The following is a 23,825-nucleotide window of genomic DNA, read 5'->3' as shown; positions in this document are numbered from 1 at the left end:
GGTTCATTAGTACCATGTTTTTAGGTTCCATGTATAAGTGATATCATATGATATTTGTCTTTCTCTGTCTGACTTACTTCACCCAGTATGACAGTCTCCAGGTCTATCCATGTTGCTGCACATGGCATTAATTCATTCTTTTTTATGGCTGAGTAGTATTCCCTTGTATATACCTTCTGTATATATTCTGTATACCTTCTCTATACATTTTGTATACTTTCTGTATACATTCTGTATACCTTCTGTATATATTCTGTACACCTTCTTTATACATTCTGTATACCTTCTGTATATATTCTGTATATATTTTGTATACCTTCTGTATATATTCTGCATATACCTTCTGTATATATTCTGTATACATTCTGTATATATTCTGTATATCTTCTGTATATATTCTGTATACCTTCTGTATATATTCTGTATACCTTCTGTATATCTTCTGTATATATTCTGTATACCTTCTGTATACCTTCTGTATATATTCTGTATACCTTCTGTATATCTTCTGTATACCTTCTGTATATATTCAGTATACATTCCATATACCTTCTGTATACATTCTGTATACTTTCTGTATATATTCTGTATACCTTCTGTATACCTTCTCTATATAGTCTGTATACAATCTGTATATATTCTGTATACCTTCTGTATACCTTCTGTATATATTCTGTATACATTCTGTATACCTTCTGTATACCTTCTCTATATAGTCTGTATACAATCTGTATATATTCTGTATACCTTCTTTATACCTTCTCTATATAGTCTGTATACATTCTGTATATATTCTGTATACCTTCTGTATATATTCTGTGTACCTTCTGTATACTTTATATATTCTGTATACATTCTATATACCTTCTGTGTATATTCTGTGTACGTTCTGCCTCTCTCTATGAATTCAATTACTCTAACTACCTCATAGTTTTAAAATTGAGGTATAGTTGATTTACAATGTGTGTCTGTTTCAGGTGTACAGCAGACTGATTGGGTTATATATATCCCTCATATATTATTTGTTGAGCAACTTCTGGGAGCTGTGAGACCCATACTGTCTCATGCTCCATCCCCAGAGCAGCTGACATCTCAGGTGGAAGAGTCCTGCTTTGCTCTTCTGATAAACTGTCGGGAGGTGGTGTGATTCAGAGCTGGCCTCAAGTTGCACACACATCACGTTTGCCAGGAGATAGCATTAAAATACAGACCACGGGGCTCCCAGGGCTCTGGTACCAGGCTCTAAAAGACTCTCAGGGATTCTGATATACACTCAGGTCTGAAAGCTACTGAAAAAGACAGAGAGACCTGAGCTCACGGTCTGGCTCTGTCACTGGCCAGTTGTACGACCTCCAGTGATTGACCTGCCGACTCAGCCTCAGTTTCCCAACTGTATATTGGATTTTGGTGAGGAGGAAGTGATTGTGAAGTACTTGGCTCATAATTCGACACCATTTTTATCCACATAGAATGTGTGAGGGAAGAGGTTAGTTATGTTTATCAATCATGATTCTCAGCTCTAACTCTGTTCACAGGGAGGGCGGGTGGAGACAAATCACTCAGCCCCTTGGCTTTCCAGGCAGCCTGTCTACCTGGTCTTGCAGTTCCAGCTTTCTGCCACTGGAGGGCCTTGGAAAGATGCTGACATTGCTCAGGGAGTTAGGCGAGCACAGGCTGGCGGTGGGAGGGGACACACCCTGGTTATCGCAGGTGGATGGAAGCCGGGGGAGAGCGGTGGGCTCAGGTCTACAGGAAACTCAGATTCGTCCCTGTAACCTTTCATCTGGGTTCTCGGTCCTTCAACAAAACTATAAATGAGAGCTCAGAAATTAGCAATGCCTTCAGATAGTTTGTTGCATACAGATAGATCAAGTGACTTTGTGATCCATTACCAGTACATTTGCTAAGGAGGGATATTTACTGGCTTCACAAAATGATGGGTTTTTTCCAGACACACATGCTGATGTAGTTTCAACTGTGCGGCAGAATTCTGTAAAGAGCCTATCTTTCATATATTTTGGAGCAAGGCATCCAGGTCATTAATTCTGAAGAAAGGGTTCTGACAAAATATGAGATACATCAGAACAGTATTACATCTTACTCTTTCCTGGCAAGAGCTGCAGTCGTTTCAGAAATTAGCCCACATTTTTCACATCAATGACTAAGGGTATTTTGGAGTGTTTGAACAGGAAAATCAACAAAATATAAAAGTTATCAGAACATATCTACCAGATATGAAAAATAATTTAGCAAATTGACTGCTCACCCTTTTCTAAAGGGATTGGAGAAATTTTCTCACACATCCTCTTTGATTTCTAAGAGACAGCTGTGGGCAGGTGTATGGTCCCATTAAAAATAGGGTGGATGAGGCTGAGTGCTTCTTGTAAGATTATCCAGCTTACAAGATAGGTAGGGTGGTGCAAGACCCTATATCAATCAGCCATAAAAAGAAATGAAATTGAATTGTTTGTAGTGAGGTGGGTGGACCTAGAATCTGTCATACACAGTGAAGTCAGTCAGAAAGAGGAAAACAAATACCGTATGCTAACACATATATATGGAATCTAAAAAAAAAATAAATGGTACTGATGAACCTAGGGGCAGACCAGGAATAAAGACGCAGACGTAGAGAATGGACTTGAGGACACGGGGAGGGGGGAAGGGTAAGCTGGGACGAAGTGAGAGAGTGGCATGGACATATATACACTACCAAATGTAAAATAGATAGCTAGTGGGAAGCAGCCGCGTAGCACAGGGAGATCAGCTCGGTGCTTTGTGACCGCCTAGAGGGGTGGGCTAGGGAGGTGGCAGGGTGACGCAAGAGGGAGGAGATATGGGGATGTATGTATATATATAGCTGATTCACTTTGTTATGAAGCAGAATCTAACACACCATTGCAAAGCAGTTCTACTCCAATAAAGATGTTTAAAAAAAAAGACCCTATGCCAGTTCTCCTAAATGGGGGGTTATCTTAATAAACTTCTCCGTCACTAAGGTAACAGCATCCATTTCTACAGGCACTGACCATATTTTCAACCGGGTAACTCTCAGGGAGACACACAATGAATAGACTGAATGACAGTTGTGTGGACCAGGCTCGAGGGGCCCCTCAGTATCCAGGGCTGGCCTCGGAGCCCAGCAGCCAGCTGTGAGGCTAAGCTTGTTCTCTGGGTGTGGAGGTTGCTGTCTTGACTGCCCAGCCTAACTGCCTCAAGCTTAGAAAGTTTTATCCCATCCTCATAGAAAATACTTACTGTCACATTTCTATAGTCCTTCAAAAAAGCTGCAAAAGAAGATAGACTCAACTATGATAGAACATTGGCTATCATGTGGCTTCGGGTGGGCAAGCCATAAGCGTGAGGACCTGCTTAACGACTTCAAGACTGGCTTCAAGTGCAGTCGTCTAGGGACGGGAAGACCACTGCCTGACTAAGGCAGAGGCAGTGGAGATGGAAGAGGGAGATGAGTCCCACTTCCGGCTGTCTGAGTGGGAGTGGTGAGAAGGAATGAGGAGTGAACGGTGACTGCCATGTTTTTGGACCTGAGTGACTGGGTTAATGTTAACTGAGCTTTGCAAGAGAGGAGGAAGGGCAAGCGTTGAGGAAAAGATTATTTACTTTTGGACATATTTTGTCGGTACCTGTGTTGTCTAAGATAAAGATATTTGGGAGGCAATTGGATAGATGATTTGAAGGTCAGTGTCATAGACCGAATTCGGAGAGGATTCCCAATGACTCATGGCCTTGAATAACCTCTTCTTTGGAGTGTGCGTGTATGGGGTGACCTGTAACTTGCTTCTGTGACCAAGGTGATGGGATGTGGCTTCTGTGGTTATGTTACATCCAAGTCTCAGGTGATGCCAACGCCTCTGCAGATCTTTCAGAGTGGTTTGTGGGTGGTACACGATCCTGTTTAAACATCTCACCCTGACCTTCTAGCACATCTGGCCCCAGTGAAACGTCTACCATCATTAATGGTCCCTTTGTGTCACTCTGTGACTTTTTTCTCTCCTGTGGCTTTGAAAGTTTTTACCTTTATTCTTGGTATTCTGCATTTTACTATGTGGATTCTCCTTGTGGCTTTTCTTTGTTTTACTCACCCTCTGAGGCCTTCTGTACGCACTCTGCTGTGGACAGCTCTGAGCCGTTACCCATTTCATTCACCCCTCTGCCCTCCCATCCAGTCTTCTGAACAGAGTTCCTGTTAGAAGCACGAGGAAGCTTCTGCACCCTCCTGTATGTCTCTTAAACTCTCATGCGTGCTTTTTAGCTTCATCTCTCTCTCTGTACAGCGTTCTAGGCAAATTACTTCATATCACATCCTTTCTTCCTTTAACTTTGCCCTGTCATAGGCTTATCCAGTTTGTTAACTTTGTAAAAGTTAATTTCCATGTCAACATATATTATTATTTCCAGGGGGCAATTGGCTAATCTGCTCAGTTTTTTTTTTCATACTTTTATGGTTTGATTAAATGAGTGTTATTTCTTCCTTTATCTCTTTGAGGTCCTAAAACATACTTATGTTAAAGTCATTTCAGATTGGTCTCTTAAGTATTCCATTTTGCTGGGAGCAGGGTTATTTGTCAGACTTAGTAAAAGCCAAAAAGCAAAACCCAGTTTTCTTCTGGCTGGTCATTTTTCAGATTACCAGTTAAATCTGAATTTTAGATAAACAATGAATAACTATTTTTAGTATGAGTGTGTCCCATGCAATATTTGAGACGTACCTATGCTAAGAGATTTTCATTGACCTGCATCGTATCTGGCAACTCTGCGCCTGTCCTGGCACCTTTGGGGATCTGTGATCTATATTTTTAACACTATGCCCTGGTGATTGTGATGTGTATCAAACTTGAGAATGACAGGTCTGCACTATACTATCTCTCTAGTTGGGTGGAAGCTGGTTTGTTGGTTATCTTTCTTAGTGTTTAATTTTTCTCATGTGGTTTGAAATGATGGTTTGCAGTTGCGTCAAAATAGGTTACTTTCAAAGTTTTTCCTCTGTTTTTCCTTCCTTGTCTGGTGGCCTTAAAGTTGAGTCCATCTGGTCTCCTGAGATTCCCTGTCCAGAAGCAGCTCTTACACTATTGGCTGGACCCTCATGGTGAAGCTGGGTTTATGGCATATCCGGTTCTCAAGCCAGTGGGCACTTTGACCCAGAACCAGTCGGCAGTTTTAGTTTCATTTATAGCTGTGCCCATTTCTGATCTATGTATTGTTTCTTCTGTTTTTAACTGCACTCAAGTTATTCAAATTACGTGTGTGTGTGTGATGTCACTAATGTGTTTAAAACAAAGTGGGGAGCTTATAGTGTTAAATCAACAGCATCTTTACAAGAACGCTTTATGACTATATTCTAATTCTTTAATCAATGGCTTAGTGGCAACCGAAATGTATAATGAAGAATTTTGAGATATGGTTGCTTTCCGTGAGTTAAACTAATGAAACCCACTAGGTGAATGGGTTTGGCCATTTGTGGAAAAGAATAAGAGAATAAGTCATACATAAGAAATGTGTGACTCAGGAGTTAGGGAACAGCCCAAATCCAAGGAAGCTGCCAGTCGAGAGAGGCAAGATTGAAATAAAAATGCAACCCAGGAAGGTTAGATCTAATCGCTTGAAAGATACTCTGAAGGAAAATTGCAACACTGGTGGGACTGTCATCCCTGAACTCGAATGGGGATCCCGTGGGCCAAGAACTGGTGTTTCCAGTGCTGTCAGGCAGAGTACCCTGAAGAGACCCCGCAACTGCACATCCTCACGGTGGGCTCACCTTGCAATGAGGATGGATGTACCAAGCTATGAAAATGTTGGTGAACTAGCCTTGAAGTCATCCATTGGTAGGGGTTGAATTGTGTCCCTCCAAAATTCCTGTGGTGAAGCCCTAACTCCCAGGACCTCAGAATGGAACTGTAATTGGAGATAAGGTCTTTAAAGAGGTAATTAAGGTACAATGAAGTTGTATGGGTAGACCCTATTCCAGTCTAACTGGTGTCCTTTAAGAAGAGGAGATTTGGACACAGACATATAGAGGGAAAACCATGTGAGGACACAGGGGGGATACGGCCACCCACAAGCTAAGGAGAAAGGCCTCAGAAGAAACCAACTGTGCTGACACCGTGATCTTGGACTTCTAGCCTCCAGAACTGTGAGAAGATAAATTCCTGTTATTGAAGCCAACTAGTCTGTGGCATTTTGTTAGGGCAGAATTGGAAAACTAATATATCCGTCCAACTCTTCGCACCCTGATTTCCAACTCCTGGAGTAACTTTCTGGCTATAATCTGCCCTCCCTTGCAACTATGATAATGGGGAAAGAATTCACTAACCGGACCTCATGAGAATCCCAGCCCACTTCTCAGCTCTATCGCCCACCGTGAATTAGTTGACCGGCTTTCTGGTTAATGCAGCAGTTTGACAAGTATGTTTATGATGGTTCAGTCTTTGAATCCTTCTTTTCCTTGTGAATGCTGTAAAATTGAGTTTCTGGGCCCACAGAGCCGTTTTCACACTGGAAATGTTTTGACCGTGTTTCCTATTGTGTGACATAAAGTAAATATTCAGCTTTTGCAAAAGCTTTTTTTTTTTTCCCTAAGAAATGTGCCCCATCTCTTACCTCCTGAAGCTTTGTGGTCCAAGATGAGATGGAGAAATGGGATACGGTTTGGGTACAGAAGTCAGGTATTCAAAGGACATAGTTTAAAAAAAACCTTAAAGGTTAGAAGTTCGTTTTTAGACTGCATTAAATAGCCTAGCAGTCGCTTTAAATTGGCTATATACAAATAGTAGCATCAAAACTTTTGCTGTAGCAAGGCTGTGTGGCACACAGATCGGGGGAACAGACATTAAAAACAGCCGAGGGACTTCCCCGGTGGCGCAGTGGTTGGGAACCCGCCTGCCAATACAGGGGACACGAGTTCGATTCCCTGGTCCGGGAGGATCCCACGTGCCGCGGAGCAACTAAGCCCGTGTGCCACAACTACTGAGCCTGTGCTCTAAAGCCCACTAGCCACCTAGTGGCTCTGCCGAGCACCTACCAAGCCTGCGTGCTGCAACTACTGAGGCCCGTGCGCCTAGAGCCTGAGCTCGGCAAAAAGAGAAGCCACCGCAGTGAGAAGCCCGCACACCGCACCGAAGAGCAGCCCCCACTCGCCGCAACTAGAGAAAGCCCACGTGCAGCAATGAAGACCTAACAAAGCCAAAAAAAAAAAAAAAAAAAATTAAAAAACAGTTGAAGAGGTGAAAAACTGTACCAAAGTCACACTGTGCTCCTGAACTTGACAGTCTATGAGTTAAAACTCATTATATTGGGCCAGCCTCATGAGCTAGCTTGTTTACCAATGATCAAAGGTAAAGTTTAGTCAAGGTCTTTTTTTAAAAAAACTATGATTATGGAGAAGAATCACTTGGCTTTTCGTTTACCTGCAGGAGCCTAGCCAGAAGAGGCTTGGAAACCTCATATCCCCCCCTTTTTCCCAATGATGCTGAACTCATAGCATTGAAATTGAAAGTGCTTGTGTGCGTGTGTGTTTCTGAGTGCCATCCTCCTCACTTGCTTAAAAGTTTCCAAGTCACTGCTAAGAGAGGTGGAATTCAATTGACAATGGGAGAGCTCAGTTGTCCTCCAACTTTAAAAAATTGTACACGCCTTCAGAATGACGGTTATGACTTGGTCAAGGGAAATCGAGGCTGACCTGGGGAAGGAACTAGCTCCCATGGCTGTGCCACTGGGGAGAGGAATGTGAGTGCTGTTTCTACCCAGGGAGCTGACCTGGGGTCAACAGATCGCGCTCTCCTCCTGCCTCGGCGTCATTCCACCCCCTGTTCACTCCACTTCTTGGGTCCTTCCCAGGTGCGTGAACATGTAAACTGGGTAGTGGACACTCAGTCCGAGTTTGTGAATCAGATTCCAGCACAGGAGGATTTGGGGGACATAGAACATATCCCCTTGGCCTTTACTTTCCCCTTGGTAGGCCTGCCCTGGGGCTTGGTAGTCCTTTACCATCACGCTGAATTTCGAGTCCTGCTAATGGAGAGCACCCCTAACTGGAGGGTGTACTGGCTTGTCTCACAGGGCTGTAGATTAAATGTTAGCACTGGCTCCTTACTGTTTCAATTCATTAGGATCTCATGGTCACATGACAAAAACTGGGTGTCAAGGGAATATGATTGCGAGTCTAGAATCCTTAGGACTAGCTTGGAAGATCCCCCCAAGAGCCTTTGCCTCGCTGGCCACAAACGTGCGCTGGAAGCCAGTCTGCTCTCTAAATATACCTGCCTGGCCTTTCCACCCTCTGGTCTGTTTGGAGGATGGAATTGAGCAGACCATGCTAGCATCCGCCTTACAGCTTCCCCACAAAGACAGCGATGCTGCCTTAGGAGCTGGGCTCTGGGCCACAAACACTCTAACATTAATGTGCTTAAATAGAGAAAAGAGGCTGATTTGTGGGGATCAAGATGGGGAAACCAGATTGATTTTATCACCCCTCAAAACAGGATTACAAGATGGACGTTCAGAAATAGCATTTTACCCAAGGGAGTTTGACAAATGTTGTAGACGTAATGAGGATTTGAATCCAGTTTTCTGTCTCCACTGGGACGTGCACAAAGCAGCCAGCCTCTGCCCTGACATAGGCCCTGGCTTGGGTGCTGGCATTCTAGCATCCACGTCCTGTGACATTAGGGCAAGGTTCTCATTGGCATTCTTCTGTGATGTCAGGACACAACCTTTAGAAACATGTACTTTCCACCTCCAGGCTATTCTAAATATGTTTTAACTCAAAACAAAAGCACAGATTTAAGCATCTTTAACCTTCCTTAATTGTCCATCACGCAAAAATGTCTGCTCATCGCTTGTCTGGATCTAGATTTTCCCGCCTTCTCTTTTCTCAAATACTATCCTAATTAATCTCAAGTTCTTGAAATCTCAGCTCCTCTAGAGCTTTTCATTACCTTTTCTGAGGCTTTTCTACCATTTTCTATCCCTTTTCCAAGAGTTGTGTTAAATAGCATCTCATCAGTGTAGGTGGATTTGATCTTGATTTGCAGAAAGTCCCTCATAGTTACAGATTGGAGAGTTGGGGTTTCAGATGTTTCTAGTTCACCAAAGTATGTATGCCCCACGAATCACAAGAAAGTCACGGCAGGGGCCAAATGAAGGGGGCTACAATGCCATTTGCCCCCCTTTATATTTCCTAACAGACTGGTGGATTTTTTTAAAAAAAATTTTATTGGAGTAGAGTTGCTTTACAATATTGTGTTAGTTTCTACTGTACAGCAAAATGAATCAGCTATACCTATACATATCTCCCCTCTTTTTTGGATTTCCTTCTCATTTGGGTCACCACGGAGCATCGAGTAGAGTTCCCTGTGCTCTGCAGTAGGTTCTCATGAGTTATCTATTTTATACACAGTATCAATAGTGCAGACTATTTGGTGTTGAAGGGAGAAAAGTAACACCAAATGGTGGAAGGAAGTAGCCTGTGAGAAATGCTCAAGTACGTTTCCTCTTCTAAAGTATAAATGCTGCGAGTACTGCATTTTGGATCAAAATTATGCCTCAAGTCACCATTTAGCTTCTCTGTTAGAATATGGTTGACTATATTAGCCTCGTGGTTCAGTGCTTTAATTAAGCACCTATTACTTGCCCAGGCACTAGATGGTATACAAACAAACAAGAGACAGCGGCTGAGCTCAGGAGCTCACAGTCTTTGTAGGTGGGAGAGATGAACAAGTAAACAGAGCACCTCTCTCGATGTGGTTAATTCATGTTCAGTGGGGTCACAGGACGGGGTCAGGGCACGGGGAGATGGGAGGAGATGGTCCTTAACCAGACTGCAGGGCATTTGCTTTCTAATCCTCTGTAAATGCACCGTGAATCCTCATCTATAACTTTGGGAGAAATACATATTTGTGTTTTACCAGAGTAATTTTATAGTTTTGAAAACAGAAGCTTAAAAAACATGAAACCTTCATGCCCAGTAATTATGAACTAGGATCGACCATCATTTATACTTGTCAAATCCTGAGAAACGAGTTAAAAAATATCACACATTGTTATTGGTAAGTGAAATCTTTGGCACTCTCGTTCCAATGTGCTGAACATGTTGGGATTTGAAAGCGAGATGTTTCCACTGGATTCTCAAATCCTGGTAAGGCAGTTTCAACTCTGAAGGGATTCTTCTAAACTCATATCACAGTTCCCTTTACAGTTTTACAGGTATTGAACCACTAGGATGAAACCTGAACCAGAAGAAAAAAAAAATCCTATTTTGGCTGGAGGGGAATGAATTTTGTAAGTCAGTGTGTGTATTTCAGGCTATTTGCACGCGCTACAAATAGTCAGAGCTACTTATCTGGACAGCACATCCTAGGGCAAAATGACTAGTTGGAATTAATGGAATTTTGTCATCAACTCAGTCCCTTGGCAACCCCTGGGCTATCATTAATCCCCAGGATGCATTTGCCTGTCCTGGTAGTGCTTCCTCCTGGGTAGCAATTGCTAAATGTAATGCACAGGAAAATGTCATGTCCACTATTTCCAATTATACCATGAGAGATGGTGTAACCAATTGGGTTTCTAATACTATCCCTAAAAGGCCATCTTTGCTTAGTTCTCAAGACATTTCCTGTAAGCCTTTTAATAAGGAGAATCATGAATTTCCCATTTGAGATACATGGGTGATAACTACTGACGTTGACTACAGTGCAGATAATCTCTAGGTTTGTTTTGGCCTCACAAGTGTTGCACTGGAGCAGAGATGCTTACTGAAGTAAGATTAATATGTTCCAGAAATGAAAAAACTGGTCAAATAGTTTTTTAAAAACCTGTGGCTCTTTTCAAGATGGCTAAATCAATTAGTGAAGAATAGATGTTACTTTTAAAAGGAAAATCAGCCCACAATTTATTGTTCAACGGTACTATTAGAAGTTGTTTTTTTTTTTTTTTCCGGTACGAGGGCCTCTCACTGTTGTGGCCTCTCCTGTTGCGGAGCACAGGCTCCGGACGCGCAGGCTCAGCGGCCATGGCTCACGGGCCCAGCCGCTTTGCGGCATGTGGGATCTTCCCGGACCGGGGCACGAACCCGTGTCCCCTGCATCGGCGGGCGGACTCTCAACCACTGCGCCACCAGGGAAGCCCAGAAGTTGTGTTTTTGAAGAGTGACTACATTCTTGACTTGGAACATATAAGACACTCAAAATGTTTTATTTTTAAAATGAAAACAAAATGTCCATACCCTTAAGATCATTGAAGCTTTTCAACTTGAGCCTTGGCCCTTAAAACTGGAAGACAGTTTTCACATGCAGCACTTTATTTTTGTTCATAGCTGGTGTTGTTTTAACCTGATCAGAGTGAATGGGTGAAGAAATACCAAGTTCTCCATCTCTTCGGCATGCATCTTGATGTCTTCTTGTAACAGGATTTGAGGCAGAACTCAGTTTGCCCTTAAAATCAGTAAAATTTAGAGTGAAGAATAATTTTGGAGTGTTCCTCATGTGGACTTTCTAGATCAAAATCACCTCCTCTTCACTGGCGATCATGCAGGCCATACTGTGGCGCCTTCTCATTTAAACGCTAGGCCTGGGGAGGGAAGAGGCTCAAATAGGTGGGGATATGGGGGGAAGGTAACTGGTTCTATTTGCAATCGTTGGTCTGGTGTCAGAAAATGAGGATTAATGTCCGTCTAGTGAGGACATCAGAAGGTACTGCGGTCTAAAGATGGCACAGCTGAGGTAATGCGTTTCTCTTTGGAAAGTATTTAGAATGAATGAGAGTTCGTTGTTTTTTTTTTTTTTTGATTAATTTTTATTGGAGTATAGTTGCTTTATAATGTTGAGTTAGTTTCTGCTGCACAGCAAACTGAATCAGTTATACATATACATATATCCACTCTTTTTTAGGTTTCCTTCCCATTTAGGTCACCACAGAGCGTTGAGTAGAGTTCCCTGTGCTATACAGCAGGTTCTCATTAGTTATCTATTTTGTATATAGTAGTGTATATATGTCAATCCCAATCTCCCAGTTCATCCCACCCTCCCTTCCCCACCTTGGTAGCCATAAGTTTGTTTTCTGCATCCATTTCTGCTTTGCAAATAAGTTCACCATTTTTCTAGATTCTACATATGAGTGATAGTATATATTTTTCTTTCTCTTTCTGACTTACTTCACTCTGTATGACAATCTCTAGCTGCATCCATGTTGCTGCAAATGGCATTATTTTGTTCCTTTTTATGGCTGAGTAATATTCCATTGTCTACATGTACCACAGCTTCCTTATCCATTCCTCTGTTGATGGACATTTAGGTTGCTTCCACGTCCTGGCTATTGTAAATAGTGCTGCAGTGAACAGCAGGGTGCACGCGGCCTTTCAGATTATGGCTCTCTCTGGGTGTATGTCTAGGACTGGGGTTGCTGGCTCCTATGGTAGCTCTATTTTTAGTTTTTAAAGGAGCCTTCATACTGTTCTCCATAGTGAGGGTTCCTTTCTGATGACCTGGGCTTCTAGAATTACAGGAGTCCCCCCTTATCTGTGGTTTTGCTTTCCATGGTTTCAGTTACTTTGGGTCATCCACGGCCTAAAAATATTGCGTGGAAAATACCAGAAATAAACAATTTATAAGTTTTAAATTGTGCGCTGTCCTGAGTAGCGTGATGAAATCTCGCTCAGTTCCGCCTGGGACGTGAATCATTGCTTTGCCCAGCGATTCCTCTCCTTGAGGCACTTAGTAGCCAGTAAGATTGACTGACACAGTGTGGCAGTGCTTGTGTTCACGTAACCCTTATTTTACTTAACATTGGCCCCGAAGTGCAAGAGTAGTGATGCTGGAAGTTTGCATATTCTCTCACTCTGCCTACTTTATAAACTAAACTTTATCATAGGTATTATCTGTAGGGAACAACATGGTATATTTAGGGTTTGGTACCATCCACGGTTTCAGGCATCCCCTGGAGTCTTGGAATGTACTGGCTGCGGATGAGGGGGTGACTACCGTACATGAAGAACACCTGTCATATTATGAAAACTTGTTTTTCCTTGCTCAGCTCCCATGTTAAATTTAGCCTTTCAGGAGCAGTTCTATATTACAGCAACACCTGGTTCTAATAAATAAGTTCTGATAGTAGTTGAAAGGCATACTACAAAACGAAGTGTTACCAGTAGGCCCATGACATCCATGTGTGTCCGGAGCTGTGTACTAATAGATGAACATCCAGGCAGATTGCCTTATAAAACAAGATTCTATCATAGACCAGTGCCATATTGAACGAATTCTCATTAACAATGAAGTCCACTTGGCTGTGAGGAACTAGCCCTTTAAGGATTCAGTGAGAACTGCTATTCCTTTCTTGTGTGAGCGATTTTACAATCTTTCTCATCAGGCCCACAGCTGTAGAATCTGATTCTGGCAAAGTGTGTAATCGCATTTCCAGCAAACCTTTGATGTACCCTGAGCTGAAACCACACCATTACATTTTCATGAGAACTTGATGCTCTTTGCTTCATTCTAAGCATTTTCTCACATTTCCTTCTGTTTAAATAATCTAACTTAAAGAAAAATACCTTGAAGGGATATGCGTCATTCTTTTTATATTAATTCCTGTTTTGGCTTTTGCCAAAAAATTAGTATTTATTTTCCATAAATATGACACATTCATTCTCGTGTTTACCTTTTTCCCGTCGTGATTGTATCCAAAACAAGACACTGAGAGGGAAGGCATATGTTGTTCGTTGACAAAGGTCAGGTGCAGAGGAATGAGTTATTTTGAGACATTTTATATTACAATGCGTGGTACCCAAATGTTAAGCTTTTACAGTTCAAAGATATCTGGGTGCCAAGGAGGGTGATGTGAGAGAGGTTTTCTTGAACACAGGACTATTGGTACTAAAACTGTGAAATGCTTGGCCAACCAAGGCTGTTGTCCAACCTGTGCTAAGACAGTGACTAGACTAATGAGACAGGAAGGATCAAGACAGAGAAATCCTGTTTGAAGAGGTGTTTCCTGTTTGGAAAGAAAATACACAGAAATCGAATACCAGAAGTGGTGGGAAGATAAAAAACTGGTACCCTGACAGACTGAGGTCTGTGGGATTCTGTGTTTAGTACCAAAGGGAAGTGACTTTTCTGAGAAACAGCTGTTTCTGGTTTCCCTGAATTTCAATGAGTGAGTTAAAACCAACAGTTAAGTGGTTTGTCTTATCCACTCACTCATTAATTTATTCAAAAACATTTATTAAGTATCTTTTTCCTATGCAAGACATTGTCAACAGAAATACCGTCATCCCTTGGTACCCACAGGGGATTGGTTCTAGGACCCGCCATGGTTACCAAAATCCGCGGATGCTCAAGTCCCAGAGTCAGTCCCTGTATCTGCGCTTCTGCATCTGCGGATTCAACCAACCTAGGATGGTACAGTCCGGTATTCACTATTGAAAAAAATTCTGCATATAAGAAGACCAGCCCAGTTCAAGGTCGACTGTAAACCAGAGAAGGAACAGCATGCGTCCTGTGGTGAGGTGTACACTCACCACGCTGGCTCTTACCTCATGCTGAGTACCCACCTGTGTTCTCCTTTATTCCCCATAATAACTCTAATTACTGAATTCCATTGTTAGTTCACTTTCTAGGTAGAGAAACAGAGGCTCAGAGACAAAGGAGCTTGCTCAAGGCAGAACGGTGGGATTTAAGCCACTAGAGTCTGAAATGAAGCCCCCGTGACACCATGCCCCTTGAAGCAAAACCCGGGATTCAGTGCACCGCTGAGCGGCGGAGCATTTGTGTGGTACCAGGCACGTTTCTAACAGCCTTCACGTGGGTCCTCTTATCTGATGTTTACATCAGCAAGGAGAATGCTGGGCCATGCGAAAAGGGCATTTTTCTCTAAGATCTGGGAAGCTCTGTAACAGGAATAAACTAAAGGGGGGGCCAGTGACAGATGAAGTTCTCAAAGGCTGTGTGCTAACCCCGGACAGGAACTACTGTGTAGCCAGTTTCTGCTTTGCTTTTCTGGGTGAATAGGTTAAGTATTCCAAATGTCAGTATTAGCAGATGGGCAGCATGTAGCACAGTGGTTGATCACACAGACCACCTCGGTCTAGATCCCAGCTCTCCACTCCCTGGCTGTGTGGCCTTGGGCCTGTGACTAACCTCTCTGAGCGTCAACAATCTCATCTGGAAAAGGATCATGAGAAAGACAGCATCCTCCTTAGAAGTTATTAGGAGGAATCCTTTAGGTAATAGTTAAAGCGTAGGATAGTCTCTGGAATACAGTAAGTATTGCTTAAGTATTAGCTATAAGTATCCAAGTTCGTTCAAAGTGTACTGTAAGGCAGATATCATCACTACTATTTAATCTTAATTGTGTACTTTGTAATTTGCTATTTTTGTTCACCTTCTCTTTTTCCTGTTCATCTACTCAGACCTTCCACTTGGGTTGAGCAGAATTAGCCACGTGGCTTAGTACGCAAAACTGGACAATGCCGTTTACCTGGAGATCCAGGACCCGGAAAAGCTATCTTCCCTAAAAGCTATCTGAATCCATAGGGCCAGCTGGACCAGGCCCCCTGTTAGAGTCCACTGGGTCCCTTGCTTCCACTAAAAAGGGCATTAGAATCTCTGGGGGAGTTTGAAAAATACTGATGCCCAGGCCTCCCCAGAACAATGAAATTAGCATCTCTTGAGAGTAGGGGCTGGGTCTCAGTTTTTTTCTTTTTTTTAGAGAGCCCCAGGTGGTCAATGCTGAGACCCACTGCTCTAAAGTAAATCGACCCCCGTAACTCCCCTACCCCCTTGGCACACAGAGAGTTTTCATTTCTTGAGTGTAGCGAACGCTTTTTGAATTCACCTATTGTACTATTTAAAGTGCAGTGGAGGCAAGTGACAGGAAACCGGGGAGCATCCAGGTCGCCTGAAAACTCGCTGGAAATACAGATTCTCAGGCCCCACTCCAGACAACTGAATCCGAAACTGGGAATGCACACTGTTTGCACAAGCTCTCTAGGTGCCGACGCTTGTGCACACTAAGGTTTGAGAACCTGGCTTAGACCAGTAGGGACCCATACCTAGAAATGAGGGCAGGGCCACTTCATTCAACACAGGGATGGGTGTGTGCGAGGGCAGATATGGGAGAGGCAGTCATAGCGACCTCCTGTATGTCTTTTGCTGCCGTAGTTAGATGCTTCCCGACCCTTGTGGTCGACGGAGCAACCAAAGAAGGAGCCCTGAGAAAAGTCTTAGGATCATTTTAAAAGTATAGTTTGCATCGGGGACCTCCAGGCATCTATATGGAAGAGGTCTGTCTATTAGGGTCAGCCACATCTGGGGCTCTTGTGGATACGGAAAGCTTTTGGACCTTTTAAGAATGAGAAGCTTGGGTCAAAAAGAAGTCTTATTTAACCCTCACGTTTTCCCAGACTAGCTTCCTTCATTTGAAAGGTTCGTTCCCCATAGAAAGTCTACTAACTGGGAGCTGCAACCCAGATCTGCAGTGTTGGGTTGGTTTTTGGACGCCACCATGATGTAATCCGTAGTCTCTTTACTGTGTGAATATCCATGGATCTAGAAACTTTCTTAGTGAGAGCCTCCCCAAACCCCAGTATCAATCTTGGGCTATCCTTACCCCTGGACTTTCTGACCCAACATCAAAAACATAGCAGTTACCATGGCAACTACCTGGCCATATTTTCACATCTCCCCCTATGATAAGTAGGGCCTCTTGAGCAAAGCATAACAGCATGAATTATATTATTTATTGAGAGGTTGCATTAAAATAAACCACATTTGATCATGTCTTTAGCTCTTCGCTTAATTTTGCGGATTCTTTTCATTTTTAGTCTTGGCTTCCTAGAATCTTTGGAAAGTAAAATAATATATAAAAATTATATAACCCCATAAAGCTTTAACAGAGGGTAAAATACGTTGGTTATTTTCTAGCATGTCTGAAGAAGATAGTAATTGTTTAATATCTTTGATTAATAAACCATTGCTTATTAATCAACTAATATTAATTAATCAAACAACTTAGCAGTCATTTGAACATGTAAAGGTTTGAACCTTTATAAGGAAATCACTAAAGAGGGAATTATGGACATGTTTCTCTCTTTCTGCTAAGTGAAAAAATTAGGAAGTAGGAGATATTAGTGTATCTACCAGACAAATTATGCTAGAGTTTGTCATTTTATACTTCAAAAGGCTAAATGAGAATTTACGGAGTGTCTACATATTATGAATCCGTTTGCATTGTGAGGTATTCAGGACTGCTAGATATCTGTCATTTACATGTATGAGATTTTGTGGAGGACAGACATGGAAAGGACTTATTTTCTTATTTTTCTCCCCATCGTTTCTGTCGGCCGTTCTCCATCAACCATTTCTCATTTCTTCATGAAGTCTCAGGAAGAACCCATAGCTTTTTACAACTTTCGGTTATTTAAAAATCTAGGTTGGTATCGTCTAGTTTAAAACTTCAGACTCAGTTCTGGCTTAATGCTGATCCCTTTCCCTTCTCCCAGAACCAGACCTCTTCCAAGCCTGCCACCAGCGCTGCCTGTCCCGGCTGAGGACCCCCAATCTCTCATAGCCGGGGTCTCCTCTCCTGGCAGCCTGTCCCCTTGGCTGGGGAAAGGACCTGCTTCATCCACGGGGTCCATTCAACCTGGGTAAAACACGCCCATCCCCCCTCCACCCTGGCCCCGCCCTCACTCCGGTCTTTGCGTGGCCGTGGCCAGTGGAGCAGTCTGTTGCCCAGGGCTACGCATGGCTGACATCCACTCGCAGAACGAGATGCCAGCCCCTTCTCTCTGCACACCCAGTGCTTGGTAGGGTTTTCTTGGAGACTTTCTCTCCCTTTCTTTTTGAGAAGATTCCCCCAAAGAGAGAGCGAGGAAATGGTTGGAAGTGTGAGTCTTGCACTGGGGGTAAGTGATACTCTTTTCTTCCCTGCGTACCCAACTCAGGAAGGGGAGAGGAAAGGGGTAGCGGTTGGATGGATAGCAGAGCTGATGGCTTGCTTCTTAGTCCAGGATCTCACCTCAGGCCCCCGGCACCAGGGAATTATTGACCCTAGTGCAGAAGTCTCTCTCAGCCAGGGAGTGGGGAAGCAGGGTGGCTGGATCCTGTCCCTGGTTGGCTGGAGGGACAGGGCCTGGTCTGACGAGCCCTGTCATCCTTTGTCCTGCCCTTGCTGCTGGAGTGTCAGCGTGGCTCGGGGTCCCTAGGTCTGTGCATAAGTAACTGTAGATAATTACTCCAAAGGAAGAGGTGAATTATCCCTGCTGGGCCCGCCTGTATCGACAGAGCATGGACATGCCTTCTATCTGAGTCCAGGCAGGCGGGGGCCCAAAGCACATTGGAGCTTTGCTCTCATTCAGCTGCTCCAGCAGGAGGGAGAGTGTGCCTCCCTGGCAGTCCCACACAGGATGGGAGTGCGTGGGTGGAGTTCGGGGATCCTGGCATTTTAGGAAGAACTCTTTCGCGTCAATGACAGGCCATACTAACTGCTCACTGTAGGCTGCCTCCGCTCCCGCAGTGGAGAGAACAGCCTTTCACTCTTCCCCAGAATAGCAAGGCAGTGTCTGAGCCCTCGGGGCCACAGGCATAACCTTCACAAACAGAAATCAATGAGAATCAGGTGGGAAGTGGTATCCTCAACACATTTCTGATGAATAATAATTGTTTATATTTGCAGGGGCTTTTTATATGCTAGATTTGGGGCTAGGAGTTCAGGGTAGGCAGCGTGTAGACACATGACCCTGTTCCCAAGTTGTGGACAAGTAGAAATGTATCTCCAGTCCCCCTAAGCCAGGGGGAGTCGAACAAGATGGGGCGTATACATTAAGAGTTTCTGTCACTTTATACACACCATCTCATTTAATCCTCACAACCACCCTGCGTGATTGGATACTTTGATTCTCCTCAGTTTCTTCAGATGAGAAAGCTGAAGCTTAGAAGTATACATAACTTGCCCCAGATCACACGGGTGGACAAGGACAAGCCAGGGGTCAGTCCCTGGTCTCTGGCCTTGGATGTAAACTTCTAACGCTTGTGACACTGCCCAAGTCTTTACCAGCTTAGCAGACGTGGGTCTCGGCAGGAAAACGGGGGTGTTCAGAGCTCACAGACTTCAGCATAAATGGTGCAATTTTTGCTAGTTTTTATAGTTAGGTCTTTAAAAAAAAAAATCAGAGCCGATAGAATAGCTGCTGTGGTTCTCTTCCACCCTAGATCTCTAAGGAGCAGGTGGTTTTCTCTGCATGGGACACGCCATTCTAGGTCACTTCAGAATAATCATTGTTACCCTAAATGGAGTAAGCTGAGTGTTGTTTTTAAAATGACCAATCTAATTGCAGCTCATAGATGGATCTGGTAGCCACTTAAATAGCAAGTCTAAGGAGCTGGGTAGAGGGAAGCACTAAAAGAATTTGTGGAAAGAGCATCTCAATGACTCGACTGTCCTGTAAGCAATTACTGTTTAGATTGCAGAGTAAAGGTTTCAAAGGTTAAAATCCAAGCACATGAGCAGAACACAAAAATGTTCCAGTTGCTGGAGGATCTGTGGCAGCCCCCAAACTGAACAGAGAAACGACCCACAGATAGAGGATCCCAACAGAAGCCCAGCAGAGCTGCATTGAAATGCCCTCTGCCTTCTTTTTTAATGGTCTCAAGAGGCAAGAATTTCAAATCACAGATGCATTTACCTAGTTCTGTGTTATTATCAATAACTATGATTAAAGCTCAAGAAAATGGAACTCGAGTGGACACACTTTGTAGTTTTTGTTTTGTTTTATTCAAATTTAGCAAAACTCACCATTTTATTTTCTCAAAGCTTCTGAACATGTCTTTCAATGAAAAGCAGCAATTATAAATTTTGAGGGCAAGATTTTGTAGAAAGTAGAGAGGAGGAGCGTGGGGGGAAAGGAGAGTTTTTGGTTTGTCTACGCACAATTCCTCTTCCCAGGCTGGTCTCCACCAGCGGTGTCCAGAGACAGCCTGCATTTGTAAGGATGTCGGAACCCACAAATATCAGGTGATTTGACTTGAAGGTTAATATAGGACTGCCTTGTTCTCTGGCACATTCTGTGTCCTGAAGCTGAAACAGAATGTACCAACCACTTCTTGTGGCTAGGAATGGAGACCATTGGGGCCAGGATCTTTGGAGACTTTCCTTCTTTGTTTACAGTCAACATGGCGATGTGCCCTCTGGCACGCGGTCAGCGGGGCCTGGCACTCCCAGCAGTCAGGTTTCCGACCGGTGAAATCAGAGGCTGGGGTCCGATCTGCTGAGTTGTGCTATTGCTGTCAGGATCTTCTGTGAGGCTCCTGGACCACTTTCCATGGTCGGTGAGGAAGCAAAACCGGTCGGGAATGAGTTGGCTGTGGCATAAGTCCCGGTACCTGAGCCAAGCTCCCCTCCGTTCATCTCGGCTGTGCTGACGCAGGGTTGACATGAGGCAATGTGCCGCCAGGGCCAAGGGCAGGGAGAGAACAGTCGGCCAAGGGCACGAGAGCGGGGAAGGGACCGTCCTCAAGCCTGAGGGAGAAAGGGTGAGAGAGAGCCGCGAAGTCTGCCTGAGGAGTGTTTACAGGGAGGCAGTCGACATGGCGACAGCAGGCAATTAGGGATTCCCGAGTGAGAGCGGGTAGAGGACCTCCTTCTGAGATGTGGCCTGCGGGGGCGCGATGTCCCCCGCCCCTGCCACTTGCTCAGACATCCCTCTGGGACCCAGAAATCCAACCAAGCACAGACCTCTGGAGTCGAGAGTAAAATTTCACAAATGCAGCCCTGGCATTGTTCCTTGGCGGACGGCTTTTTCTTTTCGTGAAATCCCATCTCTTCTCTCAGCGTTCAGCACCTGCTCTGTTCCTTAATAGCTCCCCAGGGCCTAGATCCAGCTGGGCTTCACTTACAAAAACGAGAAGGATTACAGGCTTCTAAACAGAAAGGATGGTAGAGATCATCTAGTTCACTGACCTTATTTTACAAATGAGGAAATGGTGGCCAAGAGAGGCTGAGTTACTTCCCTGGGGTCACACAGCTTGTGCAGGGGGCAGAGGGGGGATATCAGCTCAAACGGATGAGCCCTCACTTAGCCTGTGAGGGGTCAGCGGAGCCGAAACCTGCCTCCTCGACACTGTTCTCTCCACACTGGTGGGTGGAGGACCATTAATTAAGGAACACAGTATAAGTAAATGTTATTAATGTGGCCAGAGGACCCAGAAACTCTCAGATCCTGCCTTCAAGTAATCATTCCTTTATATGAAGTCCCTAAGAGAAATATATCCATGGGCCAAATGATCAGTAAGGCAAAAGGGAATATTTTTAGTTAGCCCAGGCTCTGTGCCAGACGTAAGAGGGTTCTATCAGATTAAAGTCAGAGCTGGCCTAGGCAGCAAGCCCCCGGCCAGAACGATGCAGTCCATTTTTAGGAGGTTGTTTGGAAATGCCAGTAGGGAGCGTGGAAGAGCAAGGCGGCCCATGGAGACGGAAGTTCTCCTCTGTTCTGAAAATCTTGATGGCACTGAGCTGGACACCAAAATGGCCCCGGGGGCCATTTTTTCAAACTTGTTCAATTAGTAATTTAAGAGCTGAGGGTGCTGAGGTCTAGAGAGGTAAAGTGACTCCTCTCCCAGCTTTGACAAAACTCTGGGAACCTTCGGACAGACCATGGTGGAGCAGCCTGTCCAGGGGGCGGTGGTTTGATGGGATCCTTTAGAAAACTGAGAAGCTGCTGGAGGGCCCGAAGGGGAGCGAGACCCGCGGTCACACCTAAGCAGCTCAACACTCAGAGACATCCCGACTCGAGACAAAAGGCAGAACCAGGTCCTTCCCCTCTCCAAAGGCAGATGGACTCAAAGACAGGTGAGGCCCGGAGGCTATGCGGCTGACCTTCCGGGAGCATCAGGATAGATGATGGGACCTGATGGCAGGCAGTCCTGGGAGTCGGACAGAACTCCGAAGCGCTGAGTGTTTACCTGGGTCATTCGGGCAGAGACTGGATGAGTTAAAGAGGCACTTTAATGACTGGTTTGATCTGACAGATCCTAACTTGTAGGGTTCTTCCTATCCCGTCCCACACGACTTCCTGACCGAGCAGGGGGTCCTAGAGATCTGAGCGGGTGTAATGAAGAAGCTATGAGATCATCCGAGACTGTGCCGTGCATATAAAAAAAGGGAATCAACAGTTTCCTGTAATTCTAACGCTCAGAAAGGCCCTACCGTGAACATTTGTGTCCCTCCTTTCCTCTCTTTTTCTTCTTTCTTTCCTTCCTTCTCTTTTCCCCACAAAGAGATGCTTCATTAAGAGGCTATAGCTTGGCTCCTAGAGCAAAGGTGACAGCTGTTGCCGGGCCCCAGCAGCAGACTCGAGCTGGGGGTAACCCAGAAAGGCTCTGCTTTGGTTCTCCCCGCAGCTGTGTTCCAGCCAGTTCTCTGGGTAGGTGGGTTTTCTCTGTTTCTCGGTGCAGTGGTGGGCCACCCACCATCATGTGCTCCTGTGTGCTTCCTGACACTCAGCCTCTCAACTGGAGTCACGCTGCACATAGTTTAAAAAAAAATCTTTGTTTTACTTAATATTAAATTGTGTGTAATTTCTCACGTAATTAGCTTTTTTTTTAAAGGGAACGCTATTTATTTATTTATTTTTTTGTCTGCGTTGGGTGTTCGTTTCTGTGCGAGGGCTTTCTCTAGTTGCGGCGAGCGGGGGCCACTCTTCATCGCGGTGTGCGGGCCTCTCACTATCGCGGCCTCTCCCGTTGCGGAGCGCGGGCTCCAGACGCGCAGGCTCAGTAGTTGTGGCTCATGGGCCCAGTTGCTCCGCGGCATGTGGGATCTTCCCAGACCGGGGCTCGAACCCGTGTCCCCTGCATCAGCAGGCGGACTCTCAACCACTGCGCCACCAGGGAAGCCCGATTAGGTATTTTTAAAGAATATTATTGCAAATGAAGATAGCATGATTTATTGACTCAATCTGCTGTTGTGGCTGTTGAAGCAGTTTCTAATTTTTCACCCTGATTTGTATTTTTATACATCAGTCTTGGTGGATAAGTATGATTCTGTACGGTAAACTCCGATGTTCTTAGAAGGGACATGTTTAAGGACAGAAGTCTCATGTTTAAGGATACCCATATTTTAGTGGTCTTAATACATTCGGCCAGATTTCTTTTTGGAAGGAGCAAGCCAATTCACACTTCACACTGCCAGACACTGACAGGGTCTCCATCTCACTGCAATTTCTTCAGCATTTTACCTTTGCCATTTTGACAGCTGGAAAATTTGTTCTTTTTATTTTAAGAACTCTTCTTTTTTTTAAAATTTGGGTGCACCGAGAGGCCTGTGGGATCTTAGCTGCCCAACCAGGGACTGAACCAGGGCCCCCCAGTGAAATCGCCAAGCCCTAACCACTGTATCGCCAGGGAATTCCCTAGAACTTTTTAAATAGCATGGTATTGGCTGCTATATTTGTTTCATTTTTAAACCCAGCTTATTTTAGATTTTATTTTAATGTGATCATTTAATAAGGATGTACTGTTGCTCGTTGTTCCCTGGGATTGTAGAGCATAAAATGTAGACAACTGGATATATCAGCCCTAAAATATTTCTAAATTTTGTTAAAATCACCTGTGGAATTTGCATATATTTCCTTTATTGTTAGTGTGTGTAGAAAAACAGGCCTTATCCAGAGATCAGTTATGTTCTAATACATGTATTTTTCAGTCTTTTAAGACAGGGGTCCCCAACCCCCAGATCCACAGCCTGTTAGGAACCAGGTCTCACAGCAGGAGGTGAGCGGCTGGCGAGTGAATGAAGCTTCAGCTGCCGCTCCCCATTGCTCC

At 44.3% G+C, this 23,825-nt stretch overlaps 2 protein-coding genes across 6 annotated transcripts in view; one reads left to right on the top strand and one right to left on the bottom strand.

Annotated features, from left to right (window-relative positions):
• The window catches only part of ASPH (aspartate beta-hydroxylase), a 414,018-nt gene that overhangs the window by 1,524 nt on the left and 388,669 nt on the right, over positions 1-23,825 (bottom strand). Inside the window, exon 28 of one of the 2 annotated variants that reach the window (XR_013824501.1) lies at positions 11,554-11,580. The exons of the other annotated variant lie outside the window; for it this stretch is intronic. The gene's annotated coding sequence lies outside the window, so the exon portion shown is untranslated. Of the gene's footprint in view, positions 1-11,553; positions 11,581-23,825 lie in introns of those variants that run through there. 2 annotated transcript variants of the gene reach the window in all.
• LOC307175835 (uncharacterized protein) overlaps positions 1-23,825 on the top strand; it is a gene marked incomplete at its 3' end in the record, with an annotated part of 67,823 nt that overhangs the window by 15,514 nt on the left and 28,484 nt on the right. The gene's annotated exons all lie outside the window — the stretch shown is intronic.

Source organism: Stenella coeruleoalba, assembly GCF_951394435.1.
Source record: "Stenella coeruleoalba genome assembly, chromosome: 17".
NCBI lineage: Eukaryota > Metazoa > Chordata > Mammalia > Artiodactyla > Delphinidae > Stenella > Stenella coeruleoalba.
This window is presented reverse-complemented; position numbering and strand designations above follow the sequence as displayed.